This window comes from Etheostoma cragini, chromosome 9 (genome assembly GCF_013103735.1).
Source record: "Etheostoma cragini isolate CJK2018 chromosome 9, CSU_Ecrag_1.0, whole genome shotgun sequence".
Classification (NCBI taxonomy): domain Eukaryota; kingdom Metazoa; phylum Chordata; class Actinopteri; order Perciformes; family Percidae; genus Etheostoma; species Etheostoma cragini.
Genome location: NC_048415.1, coordinates 28,214,302 through 28,236,975, shown reverse-complemented (window position 1 = coordinate 28,236,975; position 22,674 = coordinate 28,214,302). Strand labels below are relative to the sequence as shown.

Below are 22,674 nucleotides of genomic sequence, written 5' to 3'. Positions count from 1 at the left end.
GCCTGGCCATTTCCAGTTTAGTCGCTTAACTTCCAGTGTAGTAAATACAAGTCAAAAGTCTAGACTGTTTCACACGGCCTGCTTTACATTTCTGTACCACATCGCAAACACACGTGCTCATTTTTGTGGTGTTCAAATGGGCTGACACCACCACATCTATCATAAATATCAGACATTAGTGATGATGTACCATAGATTAGAATGACTTATCAAATCAATTTTAAAGTTTCAAGACCTTTCTGTTTTCTTTAACAGCTCTGATGTCGGGTTAAACATACCATACTCCATTTAAAAAAACAATGCTTTTAGCGTGTATAGAGCCAAAGTACATGAACTGTGTTTATTTCAACCCAAACTAGAGTTGTGATGGTTGGAAAAGTGGAAAGACAACCCAAACAGCTTTTTGTAGTTTTATTTTGTTTCTGTCGACTTTGAATGAAGTGTAATTTACGATGCTAAAAGTACTGTTTGTTTGCAGTACGTGGAATCTGGTGGCTTTAGCAAATGCAATTTTGGGGATGTTTTTATGTTAAAAAAAATGACCTCCTTAGAAATCTTCTCCACGATGTTGTCAGAGACTTAGAATATTAATCTGAGCCTGTCAGTGGCAAAAGAGCAGTTTTGTGAATGTAAATACGAGCTGGACAATTGCTCTATTAACTTGCATTGTAGCTTGCCGAGTGCTGCAAAAATGCCTAATACTGGACCAATGTCAAAGATTGTTGTTCCCATCAGTCACTCAGGAACAAAAAAATAGGAAAATAGGGTTGAATCCAGGTTGAAAAAACTGTAGTTAAACTTTAAGTTAGACATACATAGATTGTCAATTCACGCACATGTTAAAAATAAGAAATTGGTCCTCTGTGTATGAGCTACGATTAACATATTTATCAGTGTGCAACTTCAATAGTAAGAAGGAAGCACTTTAGTCAAGGTCTGAAATGAATGCTGGATAAATTTACATTGCCAAATATTCAGGAGTTAACATGCTGTACAACCTCTCAGGCCTTTTGAACAAAAAAGCAGCTTATTCAGTCACAGTCTCAGAGTGTGCAAAAACTCTGTCCTTGAATATTAAGATGACCTGTGAAAGAGGATGCACAACAATAGCTTTAATACATTTGGCATGCATGCTGTCTTCCCTCGCAGAATAAACTAAAAGTTACATTACTTTTGTTATACCATATCAGAGTGAAATTTCTCAATCTCTTATGATGAATAATCAATACAGTATTTGACTTGCTCTGTGCCACTAGTTGTGGATTTACACTAAGAAAATGCCCACTGCACAGAATGAGTTTTTCATGCTTGGGTTAAAAAAAAAAATCTTTACAGCAGTGCCTATCAATCATTTACAAAACAAGATCAGAGATTGAAAAAGATGAAGACGCTCCATCACCAGTACTAGATTAGTACTAGTACTAGAGTCACCTAGATTGAGTGCTAATGCGTCCCCGTCTGAGAGTAATTGACAGATTATGACCCGGGAGAGATGACACATGCTAGTAGCCTCTGTTTCATCACTTTGTCCCTCACTGCACCCCTATGTCTGCCCCTCTATCTATTCAATTCAAACTTCACTTTATTGGTATAAAAGATTCTTCTTGGCAACTCTGCCCGTTAGCGGTGAGATGAAAAACTGTGCTACAAGTCAAAGCCAAAAGGCTTTATCAAACAAATGATAAAAGAATGATACCCTTAATTAACAATATGGTATAAAATAATAAAAATCTACTTAATGTTTCCGTTTGTATATGGCTCATAACTATCTGGATTACTGGCAGGGATTAACTAATGACAACTACCGACATCACGTATTTATTATGAAAGAAAGGTAGCCATAATCTGAAACAGTTTTGGAAAAACAAATTGTGATTAAATTACAGTAACCTATGAAGATGTTCACAATTACATGAGGGGTACATCTGAAACAGAACAGGCAGACACTCAAGTAGAGCAACAACACAAGACTAGGGAGGAAACACGGGGAAATAACATAAAAATTAAAATTAAAACAGGATAAAAACCAAAAAAAACTAACCGAAGGTCTACATCCATGACATTGGCTCTATGAGAACATATACATTTGGTTTATTAACTATTGAAAAAGTCCACTTTATGACCAAATGTTAATGCCAGATGAAGTCTTAATCTCAAGTTTATGTGTTTGATCGGTGAACCTCAGGCACTTAACTGGCAGTTAGATGCTAGTCCTGACAACGTAGCTAATTAATCATTAGTAATTGCAGTCTTTTAAAGAGTATTATATAGTGCTAGTCTGTCACTCAGCTGACACACATACGGTGATAAAACCTTTGCAAAAATTACACCCACCACAAGTTTCATTATTAGAATCATACCTTTTTTCTTTAGTCAATTAAATACTCGTAAGTACATTGCATCTGCACTATATTATTTTGCGGATGCCAAAAACGTAAATCTCAAACTTACATTTTTTGGGTTGATAAACTTCAGGTATCTCGCCGTTTGGTAGCTCAAGGTGCTAGCTGTAAGATTTATAATCTATCCCTCTCCTTTCTTTGGGACTGTCATCTATTGTTCTTTTCATTCAAAAAACATTGTGTAAAAGCACTTACACTTTGTCAGTGTCCCATGTTAACACACCTTTTAATGAAAAGGGTCATGCTTTCTTTCAAATTGTTCTCAATAACAGGGCTGTATGATATTGTACGAACATGTATGCACACCAAATTGTATGATATCCTTCAAAATTAGTGACGCCGGCTGGCTATGAGCTTTATGACACCGAGCGGCAGTTGCTAGCTATTTAAGCCGCTACAGAGGTTTGTGACGATGGCTACAGACCTCCGTCACAGCTGGGTACAGAACACCGCCAGCTGCCGATCGATTCGGCAAACATTACGGTTAAGTTTGGTCCCCACAATATGAGCATTTTTCTGCCTTGAAAGTTAAGATTATGAACTAAAACAACCAGTTAAGAATAGGAAAAAAGAGGAGCCCACATTTCATGGGTGAAAGGCAAACCCCACTCTCTGGCTTGAACGTCCTATGTTTTACCGGCCAGCCACGTTGTTATCCGGCTACTGTCAATGTAGTGAATACAGCAACAATAACAGAAAGTGGAATGCTTACAGATAACAGTGCTTAACTTTTTGTAGTTTTTTGAACTAATGAGGAGCAGTGTCAAATCTTTCTGGAAGACAACTAATCTCAATCTCTCTTTCCTAAACTAGTCAACGGATTCGGGGGCGTTCACTTTTCAGTTAAACCAACCAGAATTGACCATGAATTCCAAGAGCCAATCACATCATAGCATCCCTGCTTTGAATCTGTTCCTCTCTCTGCTGCCTTCAGTTGTCATTTTGGGCAAATTGTGCAATCCTCCTCCACCCCATTCACCTCTGGTCATCGTCATCACTGCACCCCCTCTGGTGTGGAAGACCGCTTCTGCACTTCAGTCTAGTCTTCAGGCTCTTTCCCCACCCCAAGTGTCTAGACTCCACCTGGGGATATGCCTACTCTTCGCTTCTCTACCCCTTACAAAAGTGTTTACGTAGCGATGGAGTCTAATCGCCAAAGACTCTTTACATTTCAATATTGTTTGATGTGATGAATACATTTATTTATTTTTTGCAACTTTCAACAAAGTCTCTCATGATTGGAATGGGTCATAAAAATAGGCCGTTATCCTTTATATTGAGTGATATATAGTCCACAGAGTCAAAAAATAAAGGCAAATAAGATTAAATAAATGGTTTGAATTGTGTAGTTTTACCAAAAGGTGTGAAAGTAACCAAAGTTCTGCTGCATAGATCTTTTGCCTTGGGTTATGAAATGAAGTGGCTATAGGGAACAGACTTTATTTTAGTTGCAGCTGCTTTATAATACACAATTAGACATCATGTTCCTACACTTCATCTCCAAATGTCATTTTCCTTATGCTTACATTTAGTTTTACTATTCTCATCAGCTGTGTGTAATCAAAAAGAGGCTGCGTGTGCCAGATTTTGGGCTCTTTATTGTGGTTATTAAATTGTTATTAAATTTAATTCCAGGTGGCATTATAAACGTCTTAAAGTTATAAATCTGACTTTGTGAAACGTGTAGATACCCTCAGTGCTTTGTACCATGCCGCTTTTGTTCAACCAGAAGACAGGTGGGAGAGAGCTTTTATCTCCGCTGGTTAAAAATACAGAGAGGCACCAGATGGACAGAAAAAAGAGGAGGAGTAATAGGACAGTGAAATAAATACTTTTTGATGTGTGAGCGTGTGTGTGGTAACAGATAGTGAGGCATGATAAATAATTCCTGTGTGTGGGTTGCTTAATGTCAGTGGTTGCAGGGCAAAAACTGGCATGTAGATAGTAAGATTTGAACACCTTTTTATTTTAACCAAGACAAAAGTGCCAAAGATTTAGAGAAAAAACTTATGAGCCCCTAATTCAAAAAGCCAACTATACAACTATAACTTACCATTTCAAAGTTTTTCTTTGACTAACACCTAAATGTAGGATTTCCCCGTTACATATCCCTTCCTCTGTTAAGTTATTTGCATCCCGAGTGGGAAGAAAATGTACCCCATCCTCAAAATAATCAATGCTACTTTACCAACAGACCATCATAACCCTAAAATAGAAGTATTTAAACTAAGTAAAGTGCTGTAACACTACAGACTGCAAAACTCATTTCCGAATGGAAATTACAAATAACAAACAAATCCATATAAACATATTATTCATGTATCAGTTGTAACAACACCATCATCATGATATTGGTATTTTTATTTATTTATTATGTTTTTAAATTCCCTTTGCATATAGTTTTATATAGTACAGTCTATAGTGGCATAGACTGCTGGTTGTATTTAGCCTCTACAGAGCTCCGGGACGCCGGCTACCAGCGGCAGTTGTTTAGCCGCCAATATGTCGACCACCAGATGACAGTCCTTTCAGGGGCTGTGGTAGTGGAGTTTATGTCTACAAAGTGATCGTCATGCGGCAATGAGCGTTAAGTTTAGGCACCAGATTGAGTTTAGGAAAAAGATTGTGGTTGAAACACTCCCGAGGAACAAACGTTTTCGCCAATGAACTCCTCTCGCCAAAATACTATCCATTGTATTAGAAGTGGGATTCACTCCTGCATGTTTTGTTTTGTTGTTCATGACCAAATCCCCCCCCCCCCCCCATGCTTTTTTTCACAACTCACACCCTTAGACTGTGCATTTTCCCTCTGCTCTACAGAACATTTGCTTTCAGCTCACAGTTTTGTTTTTTGCTAGGATCCCCAACTTTATGAGGTTATAATCCATCAATGTTTTGTTTACAGCTTTCTCCAAGTGCCCAAAGAACCTAGATAGATAGAGATACTTTATTTATCCCAAAGGAAATTATCTATACTGTGTCATCTATGCTGAAGCATAGCAGTCCACAAGGCCACTTAAAGCCAAGTCTGATACAAGCAGTTTTCAGCAACTAAGTGTTTTGTTTCCAACTGGAATGACAAAGCGTTTTGACTTTGACGCTTGGATTTGACCCTCTGAACGACATCTTTTCCATAGCCACGGGTGACTGAGGCTCATGGGTATTGTAGTAGTTAGAGTCTTAAACGTCCATATCTCATGAAAGCCTCATGGCAGCTGTAATAACTGAAAGCTAAGAACATGGTTGTTTTTTTCTGTAATTAAATGACAGGGTGCTCACATTTTACACTACAAGATGAACAGGTGAGAATAAGGACAGAATAACCACATTTCAGAAGCTAATAGAACAGAGGCTGGATAAGTCAAGTCAGGTTTTTTTATTCGGCACATGTAAAACAGCATAAGCTGACCCAAAGTGCTTTACAGCCAGGGAGAGGCTAGGAGAGGGAGCAAGACTTTGGCTCTTGACCATGTGTGTAAATGTAAATATACTGTAATTATATAGCGTTTTTCTAGTCTTGATGACTAATCAAAGAGCTTTAACATAGTACAGGAACCAATCACTATCCATGCACATTCATACACCTGTGCATAAGATGAACATTCACAAACATTTACACTCCAATGGCGCAGTATCTGGAGCATTTCGGGGTTCAGTCATAGTCCTCAGTTTCCTCCCATGTCCAGGAGATTTCAACATGTAGACTGCAGGGCCAGGGATGGAATCACCAACCTTCTAATTTGGTAGGTGAACACTCTTTTTCTTCAAACCCAAAATGCTGGTCTGACTAGTCCACACCAGACCCTCTGGCAAAGCATGACTAGATAAACATACAGGCTTTCAAACATTCATACATTTACTGATAAAAGTTAAAGTCCATGCCTCCTTCCTGTATTTGTAGAAGTTGTTTGAATAGAATGGTAGTGGGTGTCAACATGAGTGTGCCAGTACAGTCAGCTGTGTGTGGATATGGCTAAGTAAGTGACCACACATGTCTACATGTGTAGGCTTCACATGAGTGGGTAGTGAAGTAAGTTTTTTTTGGGGTCTGTTCAAAAAGTGAGAATTCTTTGGGGGATGTGAAATGGCTGTGTGGGAGTATTAGTAAAAATGCTTGCTTGCTTGCTTGCGTGCATACGTCGGTGGGGGTGTGTATGTGTGTGTGTGTGTGTGTGTGTGTGTGGTCTGTGGGTGGTTTAGCAGACCCTGCGGCAAAGGACCAGTGATATTTAATGGATTCTTCACAGCTGGTGTGAAGCACTGCAGTATTCATGACTGGCAGTCATGGAGGGGACTCGGATCAAACAACCAGAGCTAATTGAAACCCCCAAAAAACGTTTGTTCAACTTTTTAAATCACTATTCTCACTTCTTTTCTCTTTTCATATAAAACTGCCTTTGGTCTAGTCTGATCTGACATAAATCTCTAAATTAATTTACTGTAGGCTTTCCTTTGGTCCTCAACAGCAGTACCAAAGAAAAGTAGAACAGGCTATTGTCAGTGCTGGGTATTACTACAATACACTAAGGAAATCAAAGTAAATGTGAGTGCCTATGTGCATTAATTATTTCTTTCACCTGGATGTCACTAAAATCCTATTGTATGATGTACATTTTTAATGAGGTATACAGTGCTTACCATAAGTGATACCCCCGTGCTAAAGTTCACTAAAGGGAGGAATAAATAATCAAATCTTTGAAATTGATCTCAATGCCTTAATTAAAAGATGAGGAAAAATGCAACCTTTAAGGACATTTTTCTTTTTCCTTTTTTCCTTTTGAATGAATATGATATTAATGTATCATAAATAAATAAATGTTCTTTCTCAAAACTCTTTCTCAAAATTGACTAATAGCTTCAGCAGAGATTTAGAATTCAGTATGGAATAAGAACTGTGGGTTTTGTCCCTCATCATTTACAGTGTATATGTTCAGAGGGTATCACTTCACAGCCAGTGTGGAAAGTAGGAATTAACACTGACCAATAACTCTCTAAAGCAGGGGTCTTCAACGTTTTTTATGCCAAGAACCCCTTAACTGAAAAAGAGACGGAGCAGGGACCCCCATCGCAAAATAATGTATTACACTGTGTAAAAATTAAGTTGCATATTAAACTGGGTCTACTCTAACATATAGGATGGCCTAAAGTCTTTATAAATACATTTTGGCATAGAATACTAAGCTATTATAATAAGAATTGTTGACATGATTTTCTAAATCATGTTTTAATGTTAATATCTGTGGATGGCTATCTTAGTGACTACCTTACCTATAAGCCAGTGTGCTTATGACAAATGTTTTTTTTTCTCTACTAATCATATATGTTGGATTCATGTCAATACATATAAATTTTCTTGGAAACTTATAATAAACAATAATTTGGTGGCCCCCCTGCAGTTACTCTGAGGACCCCCTAGGGGTCCCGGACCCCTGTTGAAGATCTCTGCTCTAAAGTAAAAATGGCGTGTGAGTATTTCACTAAGGTAGACTTGAAAAGCAGAGGCTTTTCTTTGCGTTAACTAGCAGCATGGTTGTTTTGCATGGAGGCATTTGGAATATGCATTCATGCATATAACATGTATATGGGTTTGCGTTTTCTTAACTAAATTAAGGGCGTGAGCACAGGGAACACAAACACGTCCTATTTAGAACATGCTTTACCCCAACATGCATTGGGTACATGGTAACTTAGGAAGCTATGCCTTGTTTGTACTAACTAGTGTATTTTGTACTAAGTAGTGTATTTTGTAAACATACAGTATATGTGCTATAACTTATTGATAACATAGTACATGTTTACAATTTTAGAAGGATAACTGGATGGGAGTTCATTAACATCAAGTCCTTAGTTATGAATTCCCTAATGTGTCTGCATGAGCAAGGAATGTATCTAGCCATATGATGAGTAGAAGAGGCGGGTTTCTCAAAAACATGGTCTGACCTTGACTTCAATAGGCATTTTTAAAATGACAGTACTTGTATGAATATAAAGCAGTTAAAAACTCATGTCCCTGCCTGTAATCAGTGAAGTAGTGTTGAATAATAAGGCGGCTAAATTATGCCTATCCAATTAGTGATGGCTAAGGACATAACAGCCACCCATATGAACCTTTAAAGTATTTAGTACTCTGGGTACACGGGAAATCCAAAAAAACAAATCATTAAACTCCACTTTATTGTACAAAAAACAGTAATAGAGTGCATCTACCACTCAAGCATCACAGGCAGAATGCCTTGAGGAGCAGAATCTCTGTTATGGTCGCCTTTGCGCCCAAGAAGATCTTCATTTATAATGTCAAAGCATCTGCTGCGTGAAATAAAAAAGCAGTGTGTTTGTTTTCCCCGGTCATATACCTAATACCCCAAAATCAGCTACAGTAAAACAAGAACTACAGGACAAAGAGAGCTACAAAGACAGATCCAGGCCTATTTCTGTAAACTGTTACTTACAAAAGAATAACATGCAGACACCTCACTATAGCTCTGACAAGAGAAACAAAAGGGAGTTTAAGAGATAAAGCAAAGTAGAATTGGATATACAAGGTGAGAGACAGAATATAATATGCATCCAGACTGTGAAAATAATGGACAAAGTGCCTTAAACCGGCATATTTCGAAGTTCCTGCTGGGGGCAACTACACTGGTTCCAAAAAGAAGTCATTTTCTATAGAAGTTTATGGGAAAAATTACCTTATTCGTGCCCTGATTTATTACCTCACTAAACATTTTCAGAACAAGTTAATGGTTTAAACCGCTATTCTCAAAGTCTTCTTCAGTACAGCATGATACATTGAGACAATCATGGTCCCGTTTATTTTAAAAAAGACAATAAAGCGTTAGCGGTGGTGCTACACGACAACCTGTCAATCAGGACCGAGGCATAGTAATGCGTATCCATGGCCATGTGTACATTAAAACAGCCGTGACATCGTGTTTGGGTGTTTTCCATGTTTTTTATCTTAAATTTTGAATCTCTAATTGTGTGTTTTCACGTCATCTAATTAAAACATTTTGGTTGCCGAAACATGTCTTGTTCACCGTGCTGCCAACCAACCTAGCTAGGTACCGCTGGCATTAGCTGGTAGCTTAAAGGAATGTCTGCTGATTTTTAGTTTTACTGCTCTACTGCTCATTGGCGTTTAGCTTAGCACAGCAGCACAGCAACCATGTACAACACTGGCTTGGCCGCGTCATCCTCCAGAGTTCCGTCCTCTCTTCATACCTCATCACGTCAGACCATGATGGCAATGGCCAATTTACCAAACTTTAGGCTTCAAAACGGCAGTCCACAATTGTGCCTTCACTGCTGCTACGTCGATTATTGTAGCATTCTATGTATTCGACTTTATTCTTTTAGCAGTCTCGCTTTGTCAGACCTTCCTCAACAGCACTTGGGTGGGAGAAAAACCTGCTCTGGTTTATTGGCATTTCTTTAAACCAATCACAATTGTCTTGGGCAGCGCTAATCACTGAACAGAGCTATGGTGCCTCTGCACAATAGGTCTAGCTCCTGGCCCAAATATGTCAAATAGTTGTTTTATATGGTTTCAGTTTTGATATTTTATCTCTTTGTGCTCATTAGAGTTACTTGAAGCAGAATGGCAAATAATAGTTTAAAAAACTGCTCGTGTTTATTCTTTATTTTTATTCTCCTTGCGTTCATCATTCCCCAGTGTGACCCCCCATTTTTAAGTACTTTGTGGTGTACATGAAACTTACTTCACTGAATACCCTCCCAACATTTGATGATGATTAAGATGCAGCATCAATACTGTATATCTTATGACTAATGAATAATTGAAAAGGCATGTGCTTTAAATAGCACATTGGTGTGTAGTGTGTAGGGATGACAGCTCTGGTGCTGTTTGAAGGTCTCTCCGGTGCTAATATGTGAATTGCACTTGTTCTTGGTATTCATATGCAGAAACGGGATTAAAGGTGTTCCTACATCCATCTATGACTAGCTGTGGGAGCAGAAATGAGGCTTGTGTACGCGAGTCACAGTAACTTTGATTTACAAAACACAACCACTTTGTATGCACAGCTTTATGCAGGTGTATGTAAAAGTGACAAAAAAAGAATATGTATGCAAATTTACTGTGTTTATGCGCAAACAGACTTTTAGTCATGAATGTACAGTTGCATGTATCTGGCTCCCAGTCTCATCCACAGACCACAGAGATGTGCATTTGTGCTGCGAATGTCTTTTGCAAAGAATTGCAACAGATACATACATACATACATACATAAACATAATATTAAGCTCAAGTAAGGACAAATGCAAACAATAACTTGTTAATGGTGAGATATTATATATGTTGTGTTATAATTGTTATAATACTATATATTATTTTAACTTTTATTCAAAATATGGCACAGAAGTCATGTATGAGTAATTACTGTTAAGTTATGGCAACCTAGTCTATATCAAACGTTACACACACTTCCGTTTGGTCATTTTGTCTGAAATTCAGCCGGATATCACTCTTTCCGGCTGGATGTCCATTACCTTTAGCTTTCTTTGTGTTGGGGTTCTAAACTCCAAAGGACTATGGTTAACTGCTCCTCTGATCTCTGTAGGGTAAATCCAGACAGCTAGCAAGACTATTGGTCCAATCAGAGTTTTCAGTTGCACAACTAAAACAACCTTTGAACGTACACAAGTTACTTCCCAAGGCTATTTTGCAGCGTCACCGTGGCCCCATCAGGCCCTTAGCACCCCCCAAGACGATTGTGATTAGTTCAAAGAAATGCCCAGAGATGGAAAAAGTACTCACTACCCGTACTCAAGTAAAAGTACAGATACTTGTGTTAAAAAAATACTCTGATAACAGTAGAAGAACTGATTTAAATTATTTATTCAAATAAAAGTAACAAAGTACAAGCTTGAAATTTTACTTAAAGTATGAAAGTAAAAGTAGCCTTGGGAATGACAACCATTTTTATGCAAAGCTACCAGGACCACACAAATGTTACTAGAGTGCAACCTGAGAAACTTCAGTGGGCACGGAGAAAATGGCTCTTTATTCTTTACAAGTCTGCCAATAGGCCTAAAATATCAGATATTTATTGTGACAGAGACTGGGACTCCAGGTTACTAAGATTCTGACTGCGTAGCTCGATATGAATTCAACTGGGATTCTGTGAGAATTCTATGTACTGTACATTCTCATCCAATTACATTGAATTCAGTATTGATGACGCAACCATTAATCACGGTAACTCCAGTGAAATGATTGTAAACTTGTTAGTGAGGACTAGATTGGGACTGGATTTAAAGCCGATTCTGGTTTCCAACTTCACCCCAGGTTTGTCTGTTAAAATAGGGACGGAGACCACTTCTCTCTGTTGGTGCTTTATTACGATCAAGCATCAGTACACACATGGGAATGGGAAGTTCTGCGCGGGCTGTGTGTTTGTGTGTGGTTCTGCAAAGAAATAAATGACATTGTAAAGGCTACCATACACAATGCTTAGGAATTAAAGATACGCTTACAAATAATACCAATACACCCACTCATAATTAGATTATCTTAATGCAGGGTAGCCTAACTGAAGCATGTAAATAATGCAACTAAAATACAAACGTGTGCAAGGGCGTTCAACAATCACTATTATATCGAATCAACAGCCAGGTGTAACCTAGGTAACAGGTGAAGAACACAAACAATTAAATCCCTAGCTAACTTACTTTAAATGTGCCAGAACTATAGAGCAACACATCAACAGGCTTAATAGAACTGACAACATCAGTTATACGACTTACGGTTCTCAAGGACTCACACACACACAATCTCAGCTGATTATCCTTTGACGGGCAGCTAGTCTCTTTTCCTTTTCTTTCACTTTTTTTTCTGTGTGGCGTGCACGCCCGCTCACGTGTGAGGCGTGTGTCCGCGCTTTTCTCACACATGCACTGACAGTCACACCGGATAATCAACCTTTTGTACAAAACTAAAGTAACGAGACACTTTTGGAGTAGAAAGTACAGATAATTGTGTTAAAATGTAAGGAGTAAAAGTAAAAAGTTGCCACAAAAATAAATAGTAAAGTAAAAATATCAGAAAAATCTACTTAAGTATAGGTAACGAAGAATTTGTACTTCCTTGCTTCCCATCTCTGGGAATGCCAATAAACCAGAGCACGTTTTTCTCCCATCCCGGAACGCTGCGTTGACTAGCCAGACCTTCCTTCCCAGCGCTGTGAAGGAAGGTCTGGCAACGCAAGACTAATATAGAAAAATAGAATAAAAAATAAAATAGACCCATTGAATAAAAGCATCATCCTGAAGCACTTTTTTTCGCTGTCTCCTCACTGCCACTGTTATCACAGGAGGCACATACAAACACACTCACACACGTCCCTGTGTGTCAAAAGATGTGATGGATTACAACAATCAAACAATATTTCATGAGTCCCAGCTGGCTGCGAGCAGCCACAGCCATTTAAATTTGTAGGAGGGAACAGATCTCTTTATCTATTTTTGTCTCCGCTGTCTTTCCCTCTCCTCTCGGATGAGTCACGCTCCGTTTCCCAACCCACTGTGACACACACAGAAACACACACATACCGAGGTCTGCTGATTAAGACCAGTGTGTCACATGTTCATATGTTCATAGTCTCTGTTTGATTCAACTAAAAACTAGATATAATCCTGGAGCTCTTGTCACTTACTACTGTGATCTCAGGAACAGTTATAACAGCTATAGGAAGAAAGCCATTTATCCACCAATCCCCAACACATTTACAGGCCCTAATCTTTCACACCTATTTTCTCTTTCAAAGTTTTATTGTCATATGCACATGTTTCCCTGTACAATGAAATTTTTATTTTGTAGCCCACAGAATGCCAAACGATGTAAAATCTTCAATATGTACTCCAAGTACACAAAATAAAACAATTTTACAAAATAAAACACTTTTGAAAGGTGACATGTGACATGTTGTTAGTTTTCTCTTCTTTTACTCTTCCCTTCTTTTATTTCCAATTTGTTTCCATGTACCAACAGACCAAGCTAGTTTTTTTCTGTCATTGTTAAACATTGTTGCATTGCAATGGAGCGAGCACACTAAATGACATACCTATGGGGTTCCAAATGTAAAAATTCAGACATTTTATAGCTGATATATTTTTTGATAACATGTTTTACACTAATTGCTGTCTCAAATGTGAACAATATTTGCTAAATGACTTAAAAATTACAATTATATCACCTGTAAAATTGTATCCGATTTTTTACATTTGGCGCCTCATATATACCTATGTCTTATAATCATCACCAATGTGACATTCGTCTACCGATACTTGTATTTCATTGGTTTGTAGATAAACTTCCCCATCTCATATCTTCTTCAAAGTGTCTGAAGTGTTTCAAACTGACACCTGCTCTCCCCAATGCTACCACGGCTCATTTTCTTTTGTTGCCTTGTTTTCCTTTTTTTCAGTTCTGGCAGTTAACCATTCCTGCTTCTGCAGTTGAAAACCAAGACACGGGAACTTTACTTGGATCTCTTTCCCTCCTGTTGTCCTCGGGTCAAATTTAACTCTTTTTGAAAAGATCTTTTAATGTCTGTTTCTATGATTATCCACTCAACGTATGTTCATAAGTCAAAATAACTCCTTTTTTCCTCAAACATTAGGTCTCATTTCATAACAAGAAAAAGTGTAAAACTAGTTGTAATAGGTTGGTGTTCTTATATATTTATTTAATATATCGGTAATCGGGCATCAAAAAAGTGTCAATTTTCAGGAGATGAGAGCAACCGGAAGACAACACAAGGATTAAGGAGCTTCAGTGTTTAATCATTGACAAACTAAAACCTACACTGTACTTTTACTACCACTTAACTACTTACCGTCTGTCTGCAATACGCTGTGAAATAAGGTCTGGCTACCCCACAGACAGGAGTGTCGGACTTGGGGTGGAAAGGGGACAGAGTACCCAGGTCCCTAATTTACAGAGGGTCCAAAAAGATGCTAGCATGAACAGCTGTGGATTTGGGGAGGGGCCCATAGAGAATGCCTTTTTACAGGTCCCAGACTTTTGTGCTACGCCCCTTCTGGGATAGGACGGAAAGAAATTCTCTGGGTCGTTTGCATTTCTCTAAACCAATCACAATCATCTTGGGCCGGGCTAAGCTCCGGACACAGCGACAGTGGCTCTGCAAAATAGTCTCGGTAAAAAAACGTCAATAAATAAATATCATATAAAGTTTATTGTTCACAAAATACTGTGAGCTATAAATATCATTAGCTCTTACCAGTGTATTGCCTTGTGCACTTTATCCAAGCTGTCCTCCCCAATCGGTCCTAAAACGTCCCAGTTAGAGAGGAAATGTAAACATATTCTTTGCAAATCTTTACAATCACGATCCAAATTTTCTTCAAAACTTGCTGTTTCGCTAGGCTGAAAGTTTTTTCAATAATTCTTCCTTAGCAAAAGGATTTTCAGAACGGTGACATGCAGACAGCAGAAAGTGATCTGCCTGAAATGTACTTCGATCTCTCTCTCTCTCTGTCTCTCTCTCTCTCTCTCTCTCTCTCTCTCTCTCTCTCTCTCTCTCTCTCTCTCTCTTGCTCTCTCTCCCTCTTGAACCACACACTATCGGCCAAAATGAAGTTTTGTTCTGTGCCCACTAGATGGCACTCTTGGTTTTAAGGCCTAAGGCATTGCAATTCAGTGTAATATCAACCCTTTGTTGACAAGAGAGCGCCATCTAGTGGGCTTAGAAAATAAAGATTCTGGTTCATGAAGCTTCATTTGGCCATCCCTACAACACACGTACCAGTTTATATCCACAACATTCCACCTCTGGTATTGCTGTCGTTATGCCCGAATTTCTAGATGTCACTCTTTTGGGATGTTTTTTTACCTTACGCTTTCTTTGTGTTGTAATTTTAAACTCTGGTGGATTTGTGAGGACTGTGGTTAACTGATCATCACATCTCTGCAGGGTTAATCTAGACAGCTAGCAAGAATATCTGTCCAATCTTTTCTGTTGCACAACTAAAACAACCTTTGCACGTACAAATGCTCCGCCAAAACAAGTTCCTTCCCGAGGCTATTTTGCAGAGGCACCGTGGCTCTGTCCGGCCCTTAGCGACGCCCAAGACGATTGTGTTTGGTTTGAAGAAATGACAATAAACCAGAGCAAGTTTTTCTCCCATCCCCGGAATGCTGTGGGGACTAGCCAGACCTTCCTCCGCAACATTGTAGTGGAAGGTCTGGCAATGCTAACTAGTGTTACCCTAACTATGTACACCCATGTGTTTTTGTACTCAAATTAAAAACTTGCACATAGTGTAATACAAACAAAACATGTGTTCATTTTGTATTTAGTCCAAATAAAAATAGGCTACATCTTGTCTTCTGTTTGGGTCTGACCACAGTACCTCATCAACATTACAGTGCAATGTTCTCCCTGGTCAGGCATCAGGGGAAGTTTCGCCCCTGCGTTTGGACCATCTTCGATAGCTTGTTGCCCAGCCTCCCTTATTGTTAGACCAAAGGGGTCCAGCACTGAAGAGCTTGCCTGTGACCCTGTTATTGCTAAAGCTCTGGTTGCCAATTTAACTGTGAATTGTGTATGCCCATGTGAAGAGACTAAGTGGATGGGAAATTTAACTTTAGCAGTGTGTTACATTTAAACCCAAGAATTTTATGTTGTGTTTTGGAAAAAGTGTTCTGTCCGAAGTTTCTGTCTAAAAGGAAGTTTTTCCTCGGAACTCTTTGCCAATTATAGAGTGTGGTCTAGACCTACTCTATCAATTAAATGTCATGAGATAATTTATGTATCAAGTTATGATTTGATAAATAAAATTGAATTTGTTTAGAGCTGCAATTTGAGTGTACAGCAGGAAATGTATTTGTCTTTTAGAAGAATTGGTCCAGGAGCTTAGTACAACAGGTTGTGGTCATCGTGTACATTACTGGTACTTGAGACATAAGTGAGAAATATTGTTAGTATAATCTTAGATATTGTTAGTTTAAGCAATCAGTTAAACAGCTTACTGTATAAGAGTATTTCTTGACTTGCTATTGCAAACGCAATGACATTATTGTGTTTTTGGACTATAAAAGCATCCATTACTGAATAACTGAATGCAAGCCATTTAGAGCTCAACACCTGATCATGAGCCTTTGTCCTTATACAGACAGTAACACAACAGATTTCAGCCTTTCCAACACAGGCCCTCTGGACAAGGCCAGAAATCATGTTATCAAGCCAAGAAAACAGGCCAATGCACTTTAAAATGTGAGGTAATGGATTTACAGTGCCAACTGTACTGTAAGACAAGCCAGCTTTGCGTTGACAAGCTAATGAGGATTGCATTGTGTGAGTAGCTGGTTTTGTGTGTGAGCATGCATACGTGTTTGTAAGATCTGTTTACAAGTGTATGGTTAGTATGAGGGTTGAAAGACACAGAGTTAAAGAAGAAAGCTTTAAATGATGTCCAGAGTTAGTATTTGTACAAGTGTGTGTGTGTGTGTGTGTGTGTGTGTGTGTGTGCGTGTGTGTTTGTGCGTGTGTGTGTGTGTTTCCGTGTGTGTCCGTGCATGCTTGCGTGCCTGTTTTGGACTTTTATGCAGAGGCATAACTCATGCCCACTGTCCAGCGAGCCAGCTTGCGCATCAATCCAAATAGCCAGCCAGCTTGAGCATCAATCCCCAATACCTTGATACCTTGATATTTTGAAGGTGTAAGACAATGGACAGGTCAGGGATGGGATGGAGGTAGGCTGATATATGATACCTATTATGTTGGGGTACTCCAAAGTATCCATATCGTATGGGAATTGGACAGTATGTCTACCAACAGCTGAAACCAAGATGCCAAACACGTGACCAGCAGCATCTCAGCATGACCAATCTCATGCCTGTACTTTCAGCATGTGATAAAAGCATGTTGATGCTGATAAAAAATGTATAGCATTGAGGTCTTTGAGATTTGATGATTCAAAGATGTATTTCATGCTTCTTCCCATGTCCACCCATCTCACCTTACAGTAGGCGATAGGCCGGGTACCCTGGCCAGGGCACCAGTCTATCACAGGGCTAATGCACTGGTCATTTGCCTTTGGCTTTGCCATTCCATCATGTTCTGTTTTGTCATATTAAAAGAACAGTGGACAGCCAATTGAGCGTGTGCGTGTGGCATGTAGTATTCTCTTTTCTAGTCAGTGCAGTCCAAGCCATACAATACACACTAATTCAATCCAATCTTTGATGCGCCTCCATCTAATATAAGTCAATGGGTTGACTGCCCATTTCTCCAACGCTCCATTGTTCTGACCTCTTAATAAACCAAAAAATTCCCTTTGGTCCTACAGTCCACTAGTCTGACGTCCATTTGTTTTGAAAAAAGAAACCCTCTGCTCCGACATTGGATTAGTGGGACTATTTCTGGGTTATTGAGAGGTCAGATTAATGGCACCGTAAAAAAGGCACAGAAAATACCAGTCAAACAGGATTAGTGTCTGGTTGGCTGTATAGGGCTGCAACTAACAATTATTTTATTTATTGACATTTAATCTGTTGATTGTGTTTGGTAAAAATATCAGAAATGGTCAAAGTTGATGTCCTCAAAGTACTTGTTTTGTCCACAACTTAAATATATTACGTTTACTGTCACATAGGAGTGAAGAAGCTAGACAAAAAAAAAATCACATTTGAGAAGCTGGAATCAGAGAAGTTTTACATTTTTTCTAAAAAAAATGACTCAAACTGAACTCATTTCATAGTTACTAATCGATTAATCTTTGCAGCTCTCGTAGGCTGAGTAGCTAATCAAAAACTTCACACAAGGATTTCCCTGTTTGTATTTCTTTCACCAGTTATGATGTATTTTATTTTATGGTCAGAGAAGCAGTTAGTTTAACCACTGTCTTCTGCTGTTTTGAGAAATCAAGTATTACTTTGTGAATTATTTCTAATATTAGTAATGTCAATACAATGATGGCGCAATGTGGTTGTTTGAGCTCCGGCTTTGTTCATCTTCCACCTGTTTAGATCTAGCCGTAGTATGGTAGCCTCCTAGGACAATACCATTCCGACAATATCACCCATTGCTAACTCTGCTGGTCCAGTCCAGCAGATGGCGGGGAGGTAAGTAAAAGGAGCCGTCAATAGCAGGATGGCATGATAGGCTAAACTGTATGCTGTTTTGTATGCACTACTGTGTATTTGCATAGCTGTAACTATCAACCTACCATAGTGATCTGTGACTGGTGTCTATCGAGTGGAACAGCAACAAAGATTTTGTTTTGGTGCCGTGTAAAGGCCTTTGCTCCTCTTTGATGCTCCAAAATGGACTTAAAAGACAACAGAAGCATCGCTGCATGTCACCTATTAGTTATTTACATTTAGCATATTATTAAGCAGTTGCACATTTTTGTCTTCCCATCCTGTACATATTCAAATATTTATTTTATTTTATTCATATTATTATTTCATGTATATTGTATGTATGTATATTGTATGGACTTCTGTTCTAGTGCCACTGTTAAACGTCATGTTCTGTGGCCAAAGTACTGCCACAATGCACAAGTTCACAAGAAGGATTCAAATTCCCAGAAATGTTCTTGACATGCCCATCTTACACGCCAATACACTATGCAACTACGTTCAAAGGTTGTTTAAATCGTGCCACAGAAAACTCAGATTGGACAGATAGTCTAGCTAGCTGTCTGGATTTACCCTGCAGAGATCTGAGGAGCAGGTAACCATAGTCCTTATAAATCCACCAGAGTTTAAAATGGCAACACAAAGAATGCGGGAGGTAACGGACAACCCGGCTGAAATGAGGGACATCCGGCAGATGTTTCGGTGGCACCTGAAAGTTTTTGGAGTTGAGAAGTTACAGAAAGTGATGTGATAGCCAGGTAGTGGCTTCCGGGGTTCCTGGTCGGCCTCCAGTCACGCTCAAAGATCCTGGTGTGAGCTGGAGCTCTCACAGAAGACCTTGTAAATAAGGCTTTCATTTCCCCTGTAACGGATCATTTGTATATATCACAACACATCAAATCACACAAATCTGTGGTTACCTGCCTTTGAGTTAAACTCCATAAGAGCCATTAATGACCTCGCTGGCCGGCTGTCCCACTCACACACACGGCCACAGACAGGGCAGAGCTTTCAATTCAATTCAATTCAATTTTATTTATAGTATCAATTCATAACAAGAGTTATCTCAAGACACTATACAGATAGACCACACTCCAGAATTTACAAGGACCCAACAGTTCTAGTAGTCTCCTCCAGAGCAAGCAACAGTGCGACAGTGGCGAGGAAAAACTTCCTTTTAGGCAGAAACCTCGGTCAGACCCAGGCTCTTAGTAGGCGGTGTCTGACGGGCCGGTTGGGGTTGGAATGAAACAGCGTCCAGCGTCTGACAGGACGGAGACATAGCCGTCTCTCTTCATGAGACTTGTAGAAGTGGTCTGGCCAATCTCATTGCATTCTGCATTCTTTTCTATTTGTTTTGCATTTAAACCCATTTTACATGTGTTTTGCTTATCCATAAATTGTGTTGTTTGGGAGCATAAAGGACATAAAGGCACTTCATTTATAACAAAAAAACATTGATTGATTGATAACAAAGAAACCTGTCTTTCTCTAAACACAAAGCCATAAGCAGTATATGAAGACAAATTCTGAAAGACTCTTCAGACCATTCATATTTTCAATGCTTAAGGTTTTTTCACCCTAATACAATGTTTTGTGAGGTTAGCCTTGATACAGCCAATCCCCAAATGCCCTTCAAGGTATAAAAAGCCCATTCTACAGGTTTGGTGTAACAGATTTTATTAGACCACTGTGATGGCTACACAACCGGTTTAAGAGCGGTAACCTCATGAACTTATATTTTTCCTTAGTTTATGCTGTTTTTTTCCTTAGGATAAGTTTATGTACTTTTCTCATACACATTATACACTACAATTTATTTAGTTAAAAATAATTAACAGATTCATTTCACATCCATTATAGTTTATTTAGTTGACCACAGAGAAGTACCTTTTTGGGAGCGTGCACCATTAGTTACTTTTGGATTGGCATTCTGTTTGTATAGCTATTGTGTTTGAGCTTACCAGTGATGGATTTCACACCCTGTAGGGATCCAGGAAGTTTGTTGGCTTAAAGGAGGGGGGGCGCTTTGAGCAGGAGCACCGTTATAGGGGAACTGGCCTAATTGCACACTAACATTGCTTGTTATGTCAAGCAATTTTAGCTTTATTCTCTCTTAAGATATTTTGAGGTTTAGATTTATATTATATTGAGTATTTTTGTTAAGTTGAAAAAAGGACAAATCTTTTGGGATAAGTTTTTAGGTCGGTTTTGCTGTTGTTTGTAGTTTCTATAGTAGTGTTATTGTTAATCTTCCCCTGTGTTTCTTATGTTCAGAGCTTTAGTTACCGTCTGTTTATTTGACCTCTTTTAGGGGCCCAAAACTTTATCTTCATTTTTTTGTAATGATTTTTGGGAAATAAAAACCCTTACTTTTGAACTTCCCTTGTGACTCCTCTTGCTAAACTGCTTGGTCCCTCCCAACCACAGTGAGCTTCAACTAGAAACCAGTGTCTTATAAATATAACCCATTATCAAAAAAGCTGCATTCTAAATGAAAGTACATCTGGATATTGCTACTGCCATTTGTTTTGTTAAATCCGAAAAATAGTGCATCGTCCCTTAATACACAAAACTTGTCAAACACAAAACAAGAACATAAGAGACAGTGATACAGAAGGGAAAGAGAGAGAAGGCTGGGAAACAAAGCAAGCAGGCAAACACCCAAAATTGGTCTGTGAGCAAGATCGGCTAAAAGGAACACTGGCCCATAAATACCTGGTTCCACACTAAATGAACTTTGAAGTAAACACATATCTTGTCAACAAAAATTACAAAATAGCAAGCACCCCGGGAAGGAAACTCTAGCCTAGCAGTGGCCTAGTTGACCTAATTTAAACAAGATTGAAATATCATTCAGAATCAAAGTCTCTGTGATCACGTCAGATAGCAGTGTAATAAAGCTAGGCCACATTAAGAGATTAAGGCAAACCAAGGGTTCCATGTTCATCAGGCAGTTGTTTTAATCCTGATCTTCCATGGTGTTTCCGCGATAGAAACCAATGCCCCGGTCCTCTCTGTTGCAGCAGGAGGATGGAAAGCAGCTCGGCTCACTTAGTCTTCTGCCTCCCCAGCAGAGGTGAACGCACTACTGGGTGCCTTCCTTGATCTTCAGGTTTGCCGGGTAAAGCAGGAAAAAATCCAGACCATTTAGTATTGCTGAATCCATGGTTCGATGGAAAGATTGCAGTCGCTTGACCGTATCCAGCCCCTAACAACGAGAGGAGATTTCCGTGCCGCCTGTAGGATCGCCTGCACGTTGAAAATCAACGTGCGAGTAGTGGTATTCTTCTTTGAGCTATCACTGTAAATTTGGTGGGCTTTCATGATCTCAATCTGAACATCTGCCATTTTCAGGAACCACTTAAGCAAGGAACCCAAGAGATATCGAATAGCACCTTCTAGCCTTTCTTTTAACCCGACGATGCGGATATTACTTCTTCGATTTCTGTCCTCAACATCTGCTAGATTCACCTCCAGCTCTTGGCCATGGCTCGTGGCCACGGTTGTCAAGAATACTTGAGTTCAGTGGTTAAATTGGCTTTTGTAGGGAGGGGGAGCCCTTATTTAATATGAATGGTCATGATTCAAAAATGCGCCATAAAATGACTTGATAGGCTAATGTTAACAGGTAGTTAACAGATTGTACCTTCGGAAAATGAAAATGTTTTAGAAAATTATATTTATCTAATAGAATCAGAACAATTCCGTGATTTATGATGGGGTACTCTCGGGGTCCATCCCCATACTCTTTTTAGCATTAAACAACAAATTTCTTGCATTTTGGTGTTATTTTATGCCCCTTTTTCTATCTTTTTCTGGATTAATATGCCCGAAATATCTTTATGTAAAGGGAAACATTACAATCCAAATATAAAAACATAATGGAATACATTGCAGTAAGGCTCTCAGGCATTCTGTATTTTGCACTTATTCTCCTTTAGATAAACTTTTCTATGTAATAATTTCTGAGTAAGCACACATGTAGCTCAGGCATCATTTACTCTTCCCTCCTCTTTTGCATCTTTTGTTGGGGGATAACCTCAAATATGCATATGATAATTATTCAACTCAAACCCCTGGGCTGTAATATTTCAGATGTTTAAGCAAGATTTCTGCTCATTCCGTACGGTTTCATATTTCTCAGTC

General features: G+C 38.9%; 1 protein-coding gene across 1 annotated transcript in view; it reads left to right on the top strand.

Annotated features, from left to right (window-relative positions):
* The window catches only part of LOC117950913 (inactive N-acetylated-alpha-linked acidic dipeptidase-like protein 2), a 498,171-nt gene that overhangs the window by 462,606 nt on the left and 12,891 nt on the right, over positions 1 to 22,674 (top strand). The window lies entirely within an intron of this gene.